We start from the raw sequence: 14058 nt of genomic DNA, 5'->3' as shown, positions 1-14058 counted from the left end.
GATTCATGAGGTGATCAAAAAAGGTTCATGAGGTGATCAAAGGTTCATGAGATGATCAAAGGTTCATGAGTTGATCAAAGGTTCATGAGTTGATCAAAGGTTCATGAAGTAATCAAAGGTTCATGCAGTGATCAAAAAAGGTTCATGAGGTGACCAAAAAAAGGTTCATGAACGAGAGGTCAACATTACCAGACGACTTGAGCTCATGATGGTATGGTCATTTGGTACCTTGGTCATCCCAGCTGACGGACACGCCAGCAGGGATGAGGAACTCTCCATATGATCGCTCAAGAAACTAGGAGTAAGAAACATTGAGATTTGGAAGCAGGGAATTGAAAAGTTCTTGAAGATCCACAAACAAAGGGAAACCAACTTGACTGAGGGTAAGAGGTTGGTCAGACTTCTTCATCCCTGAGTCAACCCCACTACTGTGTCCCATGGTCTTTCAACCCCATGGTAGATGTCACAAACCCAAGGGTAATCCGGAGGGAAACCCCAGGGTAATCCGGAGGGATACCCAAGGGTAATCCGGAGGGATACCCAAGGGTAATCGAGAGGGAAACCCCATGATCTGAGAAAGACGAGTGAATCATCTTGTGAATTATCATCCAGAAATTGCCTTACCTGCATATCTCCAACTCATAAGGCCATTATAATGCAACATAATGACATGCATTCTACTATAATGCATTGTTTACATCATATCTAAGTACACATACAATAATATTGATAGCTATGTCAAAGGTTAGTTTCAAAGATAAATTCGGTATATTATGTCTAGTCTCTCTTCACTCATCCTCTCCATATGTCCAAACCACTTCACCACATCCTCTTCCAGCTCCGTCAGATATACTATTATCAATTCTAGCAAATATCATATTATATATTTCATCTCTTGTGAGCAAAACAGAGGTTGAGGATATAAGAACCTTCCATCTATCATATCTTAAGGCTTAATCTGACGTCGGGAGATGCAAGTATCATCCAACGCACACTAGACAAAGATAGAAGCACTAATTCTTAAAAAGAAAAAGGAAAAAGATCTCGGGCACACACACACACACACACACACACACACACACACACACACACACACACACACACACATGTATATATATGTACATCCATTTTTTTTGCAGACTTTAATCCGGTTATTACAAAATCCATGCGATTAACACGACTTTCAGTGCAGAGTTTATGTAATTTTGTATCAACCGTAAATTGTATTTTAGTATTTTGTTAGCTATACTAGAGTAGTTATCAGTGGATTATATATGTATTGTTTAGGATATCAGATGTTCTGTTTGGTATAAGGCATATTGTATATAGAATATATATCACATATAAGGCATATAGTATGTAGAACATAAATTGAATATCAGGCATATCGTATATAGAAAATGTATTACATAAGTAGCTCTAATATATATATATATATATATATATATATATATATATATATATATATATATATATATATATATATATATATATATATATTAACTTAGCTACTCGTGGGTCAGGGGTGTCTGATCAGGGCTGCTGCATCTTATGTGTGGCAAAAATTGTGGAGAAGTTTGGGAAGCGGCGAAAAAGTCGCCTCGTTATTATCAACCAGGATTAAGGTCATATTGAGAGAGAGAGAGAGAGAGAGAGAGAGAGAGAGAGAGAGAGAGAGAGAGAGAGAGAGAGAGAGAGAGAGAGAGAGAGGGAAACTAAGTGAGAGAGAATAAACGGAAAAGAAAAAAAAAAGAGTCGTAATATTTCCTAAGTCTTGGTATCTCGACAAGTAAACAACATCTGTGCTGGATCCAATATCTTCCACTATTACAGGATTACATAACTATTCATGTAACGTATAATACAATATACCAGGCATATTGAGAGTACTTAACCCGCTCTCCCCCTCTCCAAAAAAAAAAACCCCAGACCTTTTGACCAAGCAACACAACGTTCATACCAGAACAGAGAGAGAGAAAAAAACAGAATAGAATTAAAGGCTTTCAAATTCACGGCAAAAATTCAATAAAAGTGCGCTTCAAGTGTTGTCGTTGCGCATCATATAAAATCGGACGGGGTGTGTGGGTGGTGTTCAAAAGTAATCCAGCTAGGATAATTTTTCGTTCACGAATGTGGATATTGCCTAATAAAGTCCCAAGGACAACAAGAAAAAAACTATATGGAGAAACAATTTGGGAAAGTTTCGTCTCTCTCCTCAGGAGATGCCAATTGGTTCGTCATTTGATTTGCTAACTCCTCAGACAATGGTTGGTAATGGGGATTGGGGGGAAATATATATATGTATGAAAGGATCGAATTACGTTGAATTACATGGGATGAGCGCTGAAAGGAAATGATTGGCGTTTGTGCAATGTACAATTACAGATATTTGGATAGCTGGAGGGTGAGGATGATATACGTAGACGAAATGAGATGATGTGTATGTGTGTGTGTATATATATATATATATATATATATTGAGATCTGAATTGTAGCTAATCATACTTAGAATCATCAAACCTCACAAGGGATTAGATTAATCTCCAACATCTGTATAAAGATGTTTTTCAAAAATAACATGAGAAATAAAGAATGTTATTAACACAGTGGTCCTTCATGTTATTAACACAGTGGTCCTTCATGTTATTAACACAGTGGTCCTTCATGTTATTAACACAATGGTCCTTAATGTTATTAACACAAGGGTCCTAAAATCTTAACATAATTTTAGTCTACCAACAGATATATTCCAGACTTAGATACCAGATGGTTGAGACTGAATAACAAAAAGTGATAATCAGCACCGTTTTGACTCTCTCTCTCTCTCTCTCTCTCTCTCTCTCTCTCTCTCTCTCTCTCTCTCTCTCTCTCTCTCTCTCTCTCATTAGGGGACAGAAGTGTTTCCCACACAGGAAAGTATCCTTGTAGACCGACACCCCCCCAACCCCCCCTTCATCGTATTTTTTGTTTTTTTGCTCTTGTTTTTGTTTTCACACTCGATGGACCACACCCTGGGACAACACTGAGAGACAAAGAGTCTGGCCATGTGGAACGAAGACCTGCTCTTTGTACTGATAACCAGAAGTCTCTCTCTCTCTCTCTCTCTCTCTCTCTCTCTCTCTCTCTCTCTCTCTCTCTCTCTCTCTCTCTCTCTCTCTCGTGCACACTGCTCCTCTGCATCATCCTCAGTGAGACCGTGCGACCACCAGTGACTCTCTTGCTTCACACCGCCTCCTCTTTGCTTCACGCCGATGAGGAGCAGCTTGCCTCACAACACCTTACTTTACCTTAGAAGTACATTGATCGCCATTGCCCTCTTCACACCCGCCCTTACCCCTTATCCCCCTCTTGCTTCACCATAACTCACGAAAGATTAATTACCTTCATTATCCTCACCACTCGCCTAACTACAAGTTACCAGAAGGTCAGGGACATGTTGCTCCGTACAGGGTTTAACCTCCTGGGAGTCTAACGATGTCCTCACACTTGCTTCGCCTCTTCAAGGCCTCACAAGAGCTTAATTGGAAGGTTATGCTTGCCTCTTTCCTCACCCCTAGCTTCATCTCGTAACTTCACATCAACTTGACAGTCGGGTTTAATGAGTTCCTCCTCACACTTGATATTAATCACCTGGAAGTCGATGCCTCATCTCTTACTTCACTACTCATTTGCCTCATCTCTTACTTCACTACAAGTTACTAAGCGGGGTCATGAAAGTGACATGTACGTCTTACTTCATCTCTATCCTCACTACGAAATTATCGGTGAATCCCATCACTTCACCATTTACTTCACCACGACACAATCTCCTCCTCACCTCTTGCCTCGCGACGAACGACACATTCCCCCAAAACCCATTTGCCTCACTGCAGTTCACCAGTGTTCAAGTGGGTATATTTACTTCACTTCCTTCTTCCCTCTTCCTTCATTTGGTCTGGGTTGTAATCTTCATTCATCACTTCCTTCAGCCTTAACCACACAGGATAATGAGAGTTCAAACGTTGCCCAGGCAACCGCTAATGATCCAGATATATGGAATTTTATCATCAAGGTGAGTTAATGATGTGGACTGGTACGTGCTATACACGAAGGTAATCTCCATATAGCGAAGGCAATCCTGTATATCGAAGGCGGTCCCCATATACCGTATATCATCGCCTTGTAACGAGGGTCATCTCCGAATATCGAAGTGAGTCCCTGTTTAGCAAAGGTAATTCTCCTTTTGAAGAATGTAATCCTCCTACGACGAAGGTAATCTCCATATAGTGAAGGTCATTTCCGTATAGCGAAAATAATCTCCTTATAACAAAGTTAGTCCCTTTACGGCGTGGATTATCCCGTTTAACTAAATTAATCCCCTTACAGAGAAAGAAAATCCTGTTCATAAGGGATTACTTCCACAATTCATCTAACTTGTGTAAGTCAATATTTTTTTACCAGAGTCAAACGCTTGAGAATAGAGTCCACGGGGAAATAGACGATAAGTCCCCAAGTGCACTTTCGTATCATAATCACACCATCAGGGGAGACACAAGAGAGAAATATAACAGTCAGTTGATACACAAGGAAGAGACGAAGCTAGGACGCTATTTGGTATGGGTCTATGTGGTATCTGCATTCTCTCTCTCTCTCTCTCTCTCTCTCTCTCTCTCTCTCTCTCTCTCTCTCTCTCTCTCTCTCTCTCTCTCTCTCTCTCCCTCCCTCACTTCTTCCTTCACTCCAGGTGAACCAGAACCAGTGAGCCAGCTGCTACACCACTAACTTCGCCTCCCGCATCACTACAGGTCACTAACCTCTTAACTTAGACCCTTGGCTCGCCAGAGAGAGAGAGAGAGAGAGAGAGAGAGAGAGAGAGAGAGAGAGAGAGAGAGAGAGAGAGAGAGAGAGAGAGAGAGAGAGAGAGAGAGAGAGAGAGAGAGAGAGAGAACTCCCTCACCCACTACCCCCAGGCAGCTATAAAGACCATACCAATTTACTTCGTCATTTACGCTGTAAATACATTACCCGAGACGAAACGCCAGGCAACTAACGTCATTGTGTACACTTGCTGTAAAAAGACTTCTCATAGTTAGTGAAAAAAAAAAAGAAACGAGAGAGAGAGAGAAAAATATGCTTTGTTTAGGTTCCTCACGTCAACAGATCCTGTTAATGTAAAGGTAGATGAAAGAAAAAAGGAAAATAAGGAGGATAAAGTAATGAGGATAAAAAGTAAGGATGATAAGAAATAAGGATGATAGAAAATAAGGAGGATGAAAATAAGGATAAGAAAATAAGGATGATAAGAAATAAGGATGATAGAAAATAAGGAGGATGAAAATAAGGATAAGAAATAAGGATGATAAGAAATAAGGATGATAGAAAATAAGGAGGATGAAAATAAGGATGAAAAATAAGGATGATAAAAAAATAAGGATAAAAGAGTGCTTATTTCTGGACTTTATAGACGATAACACTTCATCTGCTCTTAATTATTCCCAGAGGCTCATTAACGATGCACACACACACACACACACACACACACACACACACACAACAGCGTTTACCTTTACTGCTCTGTGACGTGAATGGCAACGCTGAGCAAGAGGTACGGTAATTGGTCCCATTGAAAAACTTTCGTGGATAGGAAGGTTATTTGTGCGTGTGTCTCTATAGCTCTCTCTCTCTCTCTCTCTCTCTCTCTCTCTCTCTCTCTCTCTCTCTCTCTCTCTCTCTCTCTCTCTCTCTCTCTCTCTCTCTCTCTCTCTCTCTCTCTCTCTCTATATATATATATATATATATATATATATATATATATATATATATATATATATATATATATATATATTATTTTATTCATTTATTTTGCTTTGTCGCTGCCTCCCGCGTTTGCGAGGTAGCGCAAGGAAACAGACGAAAGAAATGGCCCAACCCACCCCCATACACATGTATATACATACACGTCCACACACGTAAATATACATACCCATACATCTCAATGTACACATACATATACACACACAGACACATACATATATGCACATGCACACAATTCACACTGTCTGCCTTTATTCATTCCCATCGCCACCTCGCCACACATGGAATAACATCCCCCTCCCCCCTCATATATAAATGTGTGTGTGTGTGTGTGTGTGTGTGTGTGTGTGTGTGTGTGTGTGTGTGTGTTTGGAGCAACCAGTGATAGGTCTGGGGCAACCAACGAGGGATTTAGGGCAACCAAGTTACTTCCGGGGGGGTAACCATGTTAAAAACAAAATCACTCATTACTTGCTAAATCCCCCTAACTCACCCCTTACCCTCCCTCACTCACCCTCCCTCTCACTAACTCACCCCTCACTCTCCCTCACTCACTCACCCTCCCCCTCACTAACTCACCCCTCACCCTCCCTCACTCTTCCCCCTCACTAACTCACCCCTCACCCTCCCTCACTCTTCCCCCTCACTAACTCACCCCTCACCCTCCCTCACTCTTCCCCCTCACTAACTCATCCCTCACCCTCCCTCCCTCGCCCTCCCTCCCCTCTCACTAAGTGCTTGTTTACAGGTAATTACTGGCGTGTTTCCCTCAGATCGTAAATTGTTAAAGAAAGATATGCGCTTTTAGCGAGCATCCTAATAGAGTTAAGTGTAAATAAGAGATAAGGCGTAAAAGAGACCATGAGATGTAGAAGAAGACATGAGATGTAAACATAATTAAGACTATACGAGACAGAAGTTGTAAACACGACGACGAGACGTTAGTTGTAAACAAAACGTAATACGTGAAAAGAAAACATAAGATGTAAACAACCGCACGGTGTAAACAAAGGCGTGAGGTGTAATAGGAGATAGATAAAGGTGTAAACAAAGGCGTGAAAGTGTAATAGGAGATAGATAAAGGTGTAAACAGAACATGAACGTGTTAATCCTTTAGGCATCTTAGTCTATGGAGTTTTGTAGCTCAGCATTTATAGTAATTACTATAATTCTCTTGACAATGGAGGTCCAACCATTACTACTGCTACAGTAGATTAATATGCTACCGTATATATACATATATATCCCCTCCCGTTGAGCGATGGGACTTTGAACGGGAGATGATAACAGACGTAAATATGGCATTCTACCGTTGCCCGTTCATCGCTCTGAGTGATTACCATTTTTATCATAGAAAGAGCTGCCTAATCCTGGAAAAAAAAGAACAGGGGGGGTTGGGGGTTTGTGATTGATTCGCCATTCAGTCAGCCAATCCAGCTGTGTGGCCAGTGAGTATGGAAGACATCTGAGATTAGCTTTCAAAGGGTGAGAAAGATAAAAGGGAAGGTTGTATTTATGTGATTGGGTCGTGAATCATTGCTCTGAAACTCAAAGGTGGGGATGAATGTGGTGCCCAATCAGTACAGGGCCATTAGAGATTGGCTTTCAAAAAAGAAGAAAAGATGATTCGAAGGTTGTCATCATGTGATTCACTCGTGAGGCATTGCTTAGAAATTCAAAGGTCGTGTTTAGGACAGTTTGTTCGATGGTTAGGTGGTGGTTAGGACTATGTGTTAGATGGTTAGGTTGTGGTTAGGGTTGTGTGTTAGATGGTTAGGTGGTGGTTAGGACTGTGTGTTAGATGGTTAGGTGGTGGTTAGGACTGTGTTAGATGGTTAGGTGGTGGTTAGGACTGTGTGTTAGATGGTTAGGTGGTGGTTAGGACTGTTTGTTAGATGGTTAGGTGGTGGTTAGGACTGTGTGTTAGATGGTTAGGTGGTGGTTAGGACTATGTGTTAGATGGTTAGGTGGTGGTTAGGACTGTGTGTTAGATGGTTAGTTGGTGGTTAGGACTGTGTGCTAGACAGTTAGGTGGTGGTTAGGACTGTTTGTTAGATGGTTAGGTGGTGGTTAGGACTATTTGTTAGATGGTTAGAGAAACCCATCTGAGCGTTTCTGTGCAGACACCATGTAAGGTATGACGTGAAAGTGGACGTGAGACGTGAGACAGGGAGACCCCATGTATCAAGGCATTACTTACTCACTGAGGACGAACGATACGATGATCCTTGGACGCAATAAGTACGACCACGGAACATAACTCCACGGTAGTGGTCGTATACTAACTGGTGTCTCGAAATAAGGGCCAGTCCGTCATGCCCAGATCTCGTACCGTTGTATACAAGTGGCGTACACAGTCTTGCGTGCCTTAGTGTTCGAAGGGTCGTGTCGTCGTGTTCACGGGTCGTGCCGTCGTGTTCAAGGGTCGTGCCGTCGTCCTCAAGGGTCCTACCATTGTGTTCAAAGGGTCGTGCCGTCGTGTTCAAGGGTTACACCGTCGTGTTCAAGGGTCGTACCATCGTGTTCAAGGGTAGTACCATCGTGCTCAAAGGTCGTACCATCGTGCTCAAAGGTCGCACCGTCATCTTCAGGTGTCGTACCGTCGTGTTCAAGGGTCATACCGTCGTGTTCACCGGCTTAAAAGCTGACAAATATACCCCTTTATCACAATCATTCAAAACAGTTCATCATTTTACATAATACAAACACAAATTCTCACCATCAGCCAGTGAAAAATACCCCCAGACATTATCTTTTACTCACACCATGAAAAAAAAGAATCCAAAACATTATTCACCGGGAAAAGATAAACGTTCACTAAAGCGCTACTTGCTACAGAAACACTATATTTATAAAGTGTTTTCTATAAGTGTGTTCACTTTCGAGGAGGTGTGGCGGTGACGCTGGGGGTGAGTACGTACCTGCACAGATAAGAAAGAGAAAAAAAGGATAAGAAACTAGGTGACTAGATAAGGTATTATAGATACAGATAGATAGAAAGATAGACAGAGAGAAGATAGAAAGATAGATAGATGTATAGATAGAGGATAGAAGGATAGATAGATATATAGATAGACAGGTAGGTGGGAGGACAGGTAGATAGATAGAGAGATAGTTAGACAGATAGATAGAAGATAGATAGATAGATGGATAGACAGATAGATAGACAGATAAATGAGCGGACAGGTAGATAGACAGAGAGATAGCTAGACAGACAGACGGACGAACTGGCGAAGAGACAGAGAGACTGGCACTTAGACAGACGGATAACACTCTCTCAGAGAGAGAGATGAAGTAGGTCTCCCATATGTCCTCTCCATATTGGACTGCTCCTTGTGTAGAAGGTATAATGGAAGAGCCTGAAGGATAAGTATGATGCGTACAGCCAAAAGGAAAATCACTTTGAAAGACACTTTCTGGTATCGCACGAAATTTTACACAGGTAACGCATAACTATGTAGTGCCGTTAACCTCAGAGTCTTGTAGACGGGGCCAACAGGGACTTGTAAACAGAGCCAACAGGGACCTGTAGACAGGGCCAACAGGAACCAATAAACAGAGCTGAAAGGGACTTACAAACAGAGCCAACAGGGACCTGTAGACAGAGCCAACAGGGACCTGTAGACAGAGCCAACAGGGACCTGTAGACAGGGCTAACAGGGACCTGTAGACAGGGCCAACAGGGACCAATAAACAGAGCCGAAATGGACTTACAAACAGAGCCAACAGGGACCTGTAGACAGGGCCAACAGGGACCTATAGACAGGGCCAACAGGGACCAATAAACAGAGCCGTAGGGGACCTGCAAACAGAGCCAAGAGGGATGTGTCAACAGAGCCAAGAGGGACGTGTTAACAGAGCCGATGAACATGCAGACACGATCACTCTCTCAAATGTTGATTTAGAAAACGAGGAATTTGCCAACACCAGAAAAAAAACTAGTTAGCATTGCAAATCCAGTTGATAATCATCGCCAGTGATCCCTCTTAATATGATATGAACACTAATTCTCGTCAGTTTAATAGGATTCGAACCTGTTTCTCGTCGGATTAATACATTCAGAACACTATATTTCTCGTCAGCTTCATAGAAATTTGGTATTTCTTGTCCCTTTGATAGAATCTGGAACCTATTTCTCGTATAAGTAACGAGACTGGAACCCTAGTTCTCGTGAGATTCATAAACACAAGAGTCCTATCATTTCTCCTCCGATGAATGGGATTGGAGCCCCCATTTCCCTCTCAGATCCTCCAGAAAAAGAGAATGTAGACTACTGGATTCCATTTCTAGTGGTGGGAGAGGAATCGTCTGGCCAGCCAGCCAGCTCACGTATATCAAAGGCATTTATACAGAGGCTCTTTAACCTTATATATCAACACTTTTGCCCATTGGCTAACAAATACAGAATATTCTGTCACCACGATCAGTCTCAGATATTCGACCCAGGTATTTCTAATATTCTCATTCGGATTTAGGAAATGTTCTGACGCTAAATACAGGAGAGGTGTTTAGGGTCATCGAAATGAAAACAGAAGAAAATTGTAGTGGAATGAATTGAGGAATTGTGTGTGTGTGTGTGTGTGTGTGTGTGTGTGTGTGTGTGTGTGTGTGTGTGTGTGTGTGTGTGTGTGTGTGATTCCGTGTGTGTGACCAACTTCATCTGCCAACACCAGGAAAACAAGACCATATTTTCAAATGATATCTTATATATGATAAGTTGATGAACTAGAACTGATATCTTATCATTCTTATCTTAGGAAAGATACCTTATCACTGATAATCAGGGACTGATATCTTAGAACTGATAGTCTGGAGCTGATATATTAGAACTGATAGCCTAAGAAAGAACTAATAGCCAAGGATAGATATCTTAGAACAGATAGCCAAGGATAGATATCTTAGAACTGATAGCCAAGGATAGCTATCTTAGAACTAATAGCCAAGGATATATATATATAACCTGGGAATGATATCTTAGAAGAGATACCCTGGAACTCATACCCTGGAACCTGATATCTTCAATATGATATCTTGCTCTTGAATGATATCATGGTGAAGTATAATCCTAATCCTATATATCTAATCTGTCTCTATCTACATATCCCAGCCAGTGGAAATAGCGCAGCCCTTGGCTGCTGCAGGAACCGTGAGAAAAGTTAGCACTCTAACTATCCTCTAACCCGCTAGCTATTTCTAAACCAGACTGGCTGTAGCCACACTCATTATAACTTCCCCTTTGCCCGTAGGCTTCATCCTCGGGGAAATATTCCCATCAGTTATGTGCCTGGGAGAATATTTGGATTCCCATGGCTTCATTCACACGACATGCCTCTCACAACGTATATCCAAATACCTGAGAAATCTTTTTTAAGATACCTTTAATATCTCCATGGAGGAATGGTAGTCGTCGTCTCTAAATACCATTAAGGTATGGAGTATGTCAGATGGTTCGATCTATCTCTCCTATGTGTGTGTGCAAATTTCTTTCTTTCTTTCTTTCTTTCTTTTTTTTTCATTCACCAGAGCCTTTTCAAATATTGTTTGCGATGGGGTTGCTTCTCTCACTCTCTCTCTCTCTGTATCACACACACACACACACACACACACACACACACACACACACACACACACACACACACACAGCGACAAAGTATAATAAAAAATATATATATATATATATATATATATATATATATATATATATATATATATATATATATATATATATATATATATATATATATTTATATATATATATACATATATATCACTTTTTGACCTAGCATATCATTTCTCCCCGTCGTATACCCATGCCAGTATACCTCTCGGTGTCTATACGTTTTAAAGGTATGATAATATAATCATACTATGGGGAAGGGAGGTGGGGATACATCTACCAAGGTGCTGATCATACCAATGGTTAGGTTAGTGGCTCTGTAGAAGAGAAATGTGCCATTTGACCCGGGAGATATTGTGGCTGTAGAGAGGGAACGGGAAATTGTGAAAAAAAAGTATCTGGGTTGCGATTGTGAAACGGTGATAAAAGATCCTGTTATATAAGTTGTGAAACTGTGAGAAGAATAAGTTACATGGAATGTGATACTGTTAAAAAAAAGAAAGGTCAATTTATACAGGTTGTGAAACTGTGAAAATTGGATCATATGGGATGAGACACTGTGAAAAGATCAAGTTATATGGGTTGTAACACTGTGAAAGTATCAAGTTATACAGGTTGTGAAAGTTCAAAGATATCAAGTTCTATGGGCTGTAACGCTCTGAGAATATCAAGTTATACGGGTTGTGAAACTTCAAAGATATCCAATTATAATGGTTTTAACACTATGATAATATCAAACAATACGAGTTCTGAAACTGTGAAAAAAAAAGAGATCAAATCATATCCAAAAAATCCAGAAGTTGATATATACTTACCTAATCACTATGGAGGCTGATCAGTGGTTTGGTGATTGCCTTAATGTGAGAGCCATGCCAATAAGCCCTTCAGCATAAGGAGGCCTTATGCCCAGAGATCTCTATATACATCAATACACACACACGCACACGCACACACACACACACTAGAGCACAAGTGTTCCAGGTGTTCTATAGAACACAAAGACATATAATGTTCTTCTGGATATCTTTCTCTGCAGCAGTCTTGTATCTGAGATATGTAAGGAAGAAATTCGCAAATCACAGATTTTTTTTTTTGATATATATTTTTTTGAATCCTGTCTGTTCTCAAGGACTCGTCGACACACTAGTGTAATTTAACTACTAATTACAGTGACGTAAGACTATCAGGAACGAACTAGAGACATCGATTTACACTCAGGAGGTTACAAGACACTTTTGGGCACTGTAGTTATTACTCTTAGATTGGGAGGAGCCAGCGTTAAGTGAGTCTCGAACTCTCTAGAGTCAACACTTCGAGGGTTATTTGGCCTTGTCAGCACTTCGTGTCTGTAGGAGGCGCGTGCCAAACCTCGGTGTCGCACCTTCAGACCAGGAGGAGCGGCGTGTGTGTGTCGGAAGGAGGAAGAGGAGGAGGAGGAGGAGGGTGGTGGTCGAGGAGCGCGTGTCGGAACCCGAGGCTGGAGCAGGCGAGACTGGCGGCGATGTGCGCTCAGTGGGTCGTCCGCTCTACTGTGGTGCGCCCGGCTGACCAGCCTCCAGTCCCCTCCCCAGACCATGCGCTCTAGTGGTGGTGGTGGAGGTGGTGGTGGTGGTGATAATGATGGGGATGTTGGTGGGTGTGGTAGTGGTGGTGATGGGTAATCTAGGTGATGGTGGTGGTGGAGGAGAGGAGGTTCCAGGAGAGACTAGAAGGATGGGAGTAAGTGAAGCTAAGGAAGTGAGTGAGGAATGGGAGGTGGTATTTTGGGGGAAGCAGTGCTGGCATGTGTGAGGGAAGTGTGAGCCATGCGGAAGGTGGGGAAGGCTGGTATGCTAGAATGGGTAATGAGTGGTGAGATAAGGAAGCTAAGTTGAGGGTGAAAGGCAAAAGAGAGGCTTATGGGCGTCATGCACAGGGAAGGAGTGCGTGTGATTAGGAAACGTACATGAGAAAGATGTAGGGGGTCGAGAAAAGGATTGCAGGGGTTGAAAAAGTGGGCAAATGAATGTTGGGGTGAGCGAGTATCAGCAGACTTCAGGAAGAATGAGGAAATGTTTTGGAAGGAGCTCATTCAGTGTGAGGAAAAACAAGAGCATGAAACAGAGAGGAAATGCAGAATTATAAACACAACAGCAGGGGTCGGTCATCAGGCTGAACGCGTCGACATATCATATTCTATTTAGCCTCCCGGCCGTCTGTCCACTAATTCGCTGCAATATTTCCTGCCAATCCTGACCACTGGGCGAAACCAGCTCTTGTATTGCTGGGAAAATTTCCAATGTTAAATGTGGGCTACTTCTTGAGCTTTACTCATCTGTTTACTTCTATATGCAGACACACACACACACACACACACACACACACACACACACACACACACACACACACATTAATCTATTTACTATACTTAGTCGCTGTCTCCCGTGTTAGCGGGGTAGCGCAAGGAAACAGACGAAAGAATTGCCCATCCCACCCACATACACATGCATATACATAAACGCCCACACACGCACATATACTTACCTATACATTTCAACATATACATACATATACATACACATACATACACAGACATATACGTATATACACAAGTACATATTTATAATTGCTGCCTTCATCTATTCTCGTCGTCACCCCGACACACATGA

The 14058-nt window shown here is 41.8% G+C and overlaps 1 protein-coding gene across 1 annotated transcript in view; it reads right to left on the bottom strand.

Moving 5' to 3' along the window:
* Positions 1 to 12928, bottom strand: part of LOC139746637 (lachesin-like) — a 137173-nt gene extending 124245 nt beyond the window's left edge. The window contains exon 1 of the mRNA XM_071658056.1: positions 12226 to 12928. The gene's annotated coding sequence lies outside the window, so the exon portion shown is untranslated. The remainder of the gene's footprint in view (positions 1 to 12225) is intronic.
* Between the last annotated feature and the right edge of the window lie 1130 nt (positions 12929 to 14058).

The sequence above is a fragment of the Panulirus ornatus genome, chromosome 65 (assembly GCF_036320965.1).
Source record: "Panulirus ornatus isolate Po-2019 chromosome 65, ASM3632096v1, whole genome shotgun sequence".
In the NCBI taxonomy this organism is placed as follows: domain Eukaryota; kingdom Metazoa; phylum Arthropoda; class Malacostraca; order Decapoda; family Palinuridae; genus Panulirus; species Panulirus ornatus.
The sequence above is the reverse complement of the archived record's forward strand: the minus strand, read 5'-3'. Positions and strand labels throughout refer to the sequence as shown.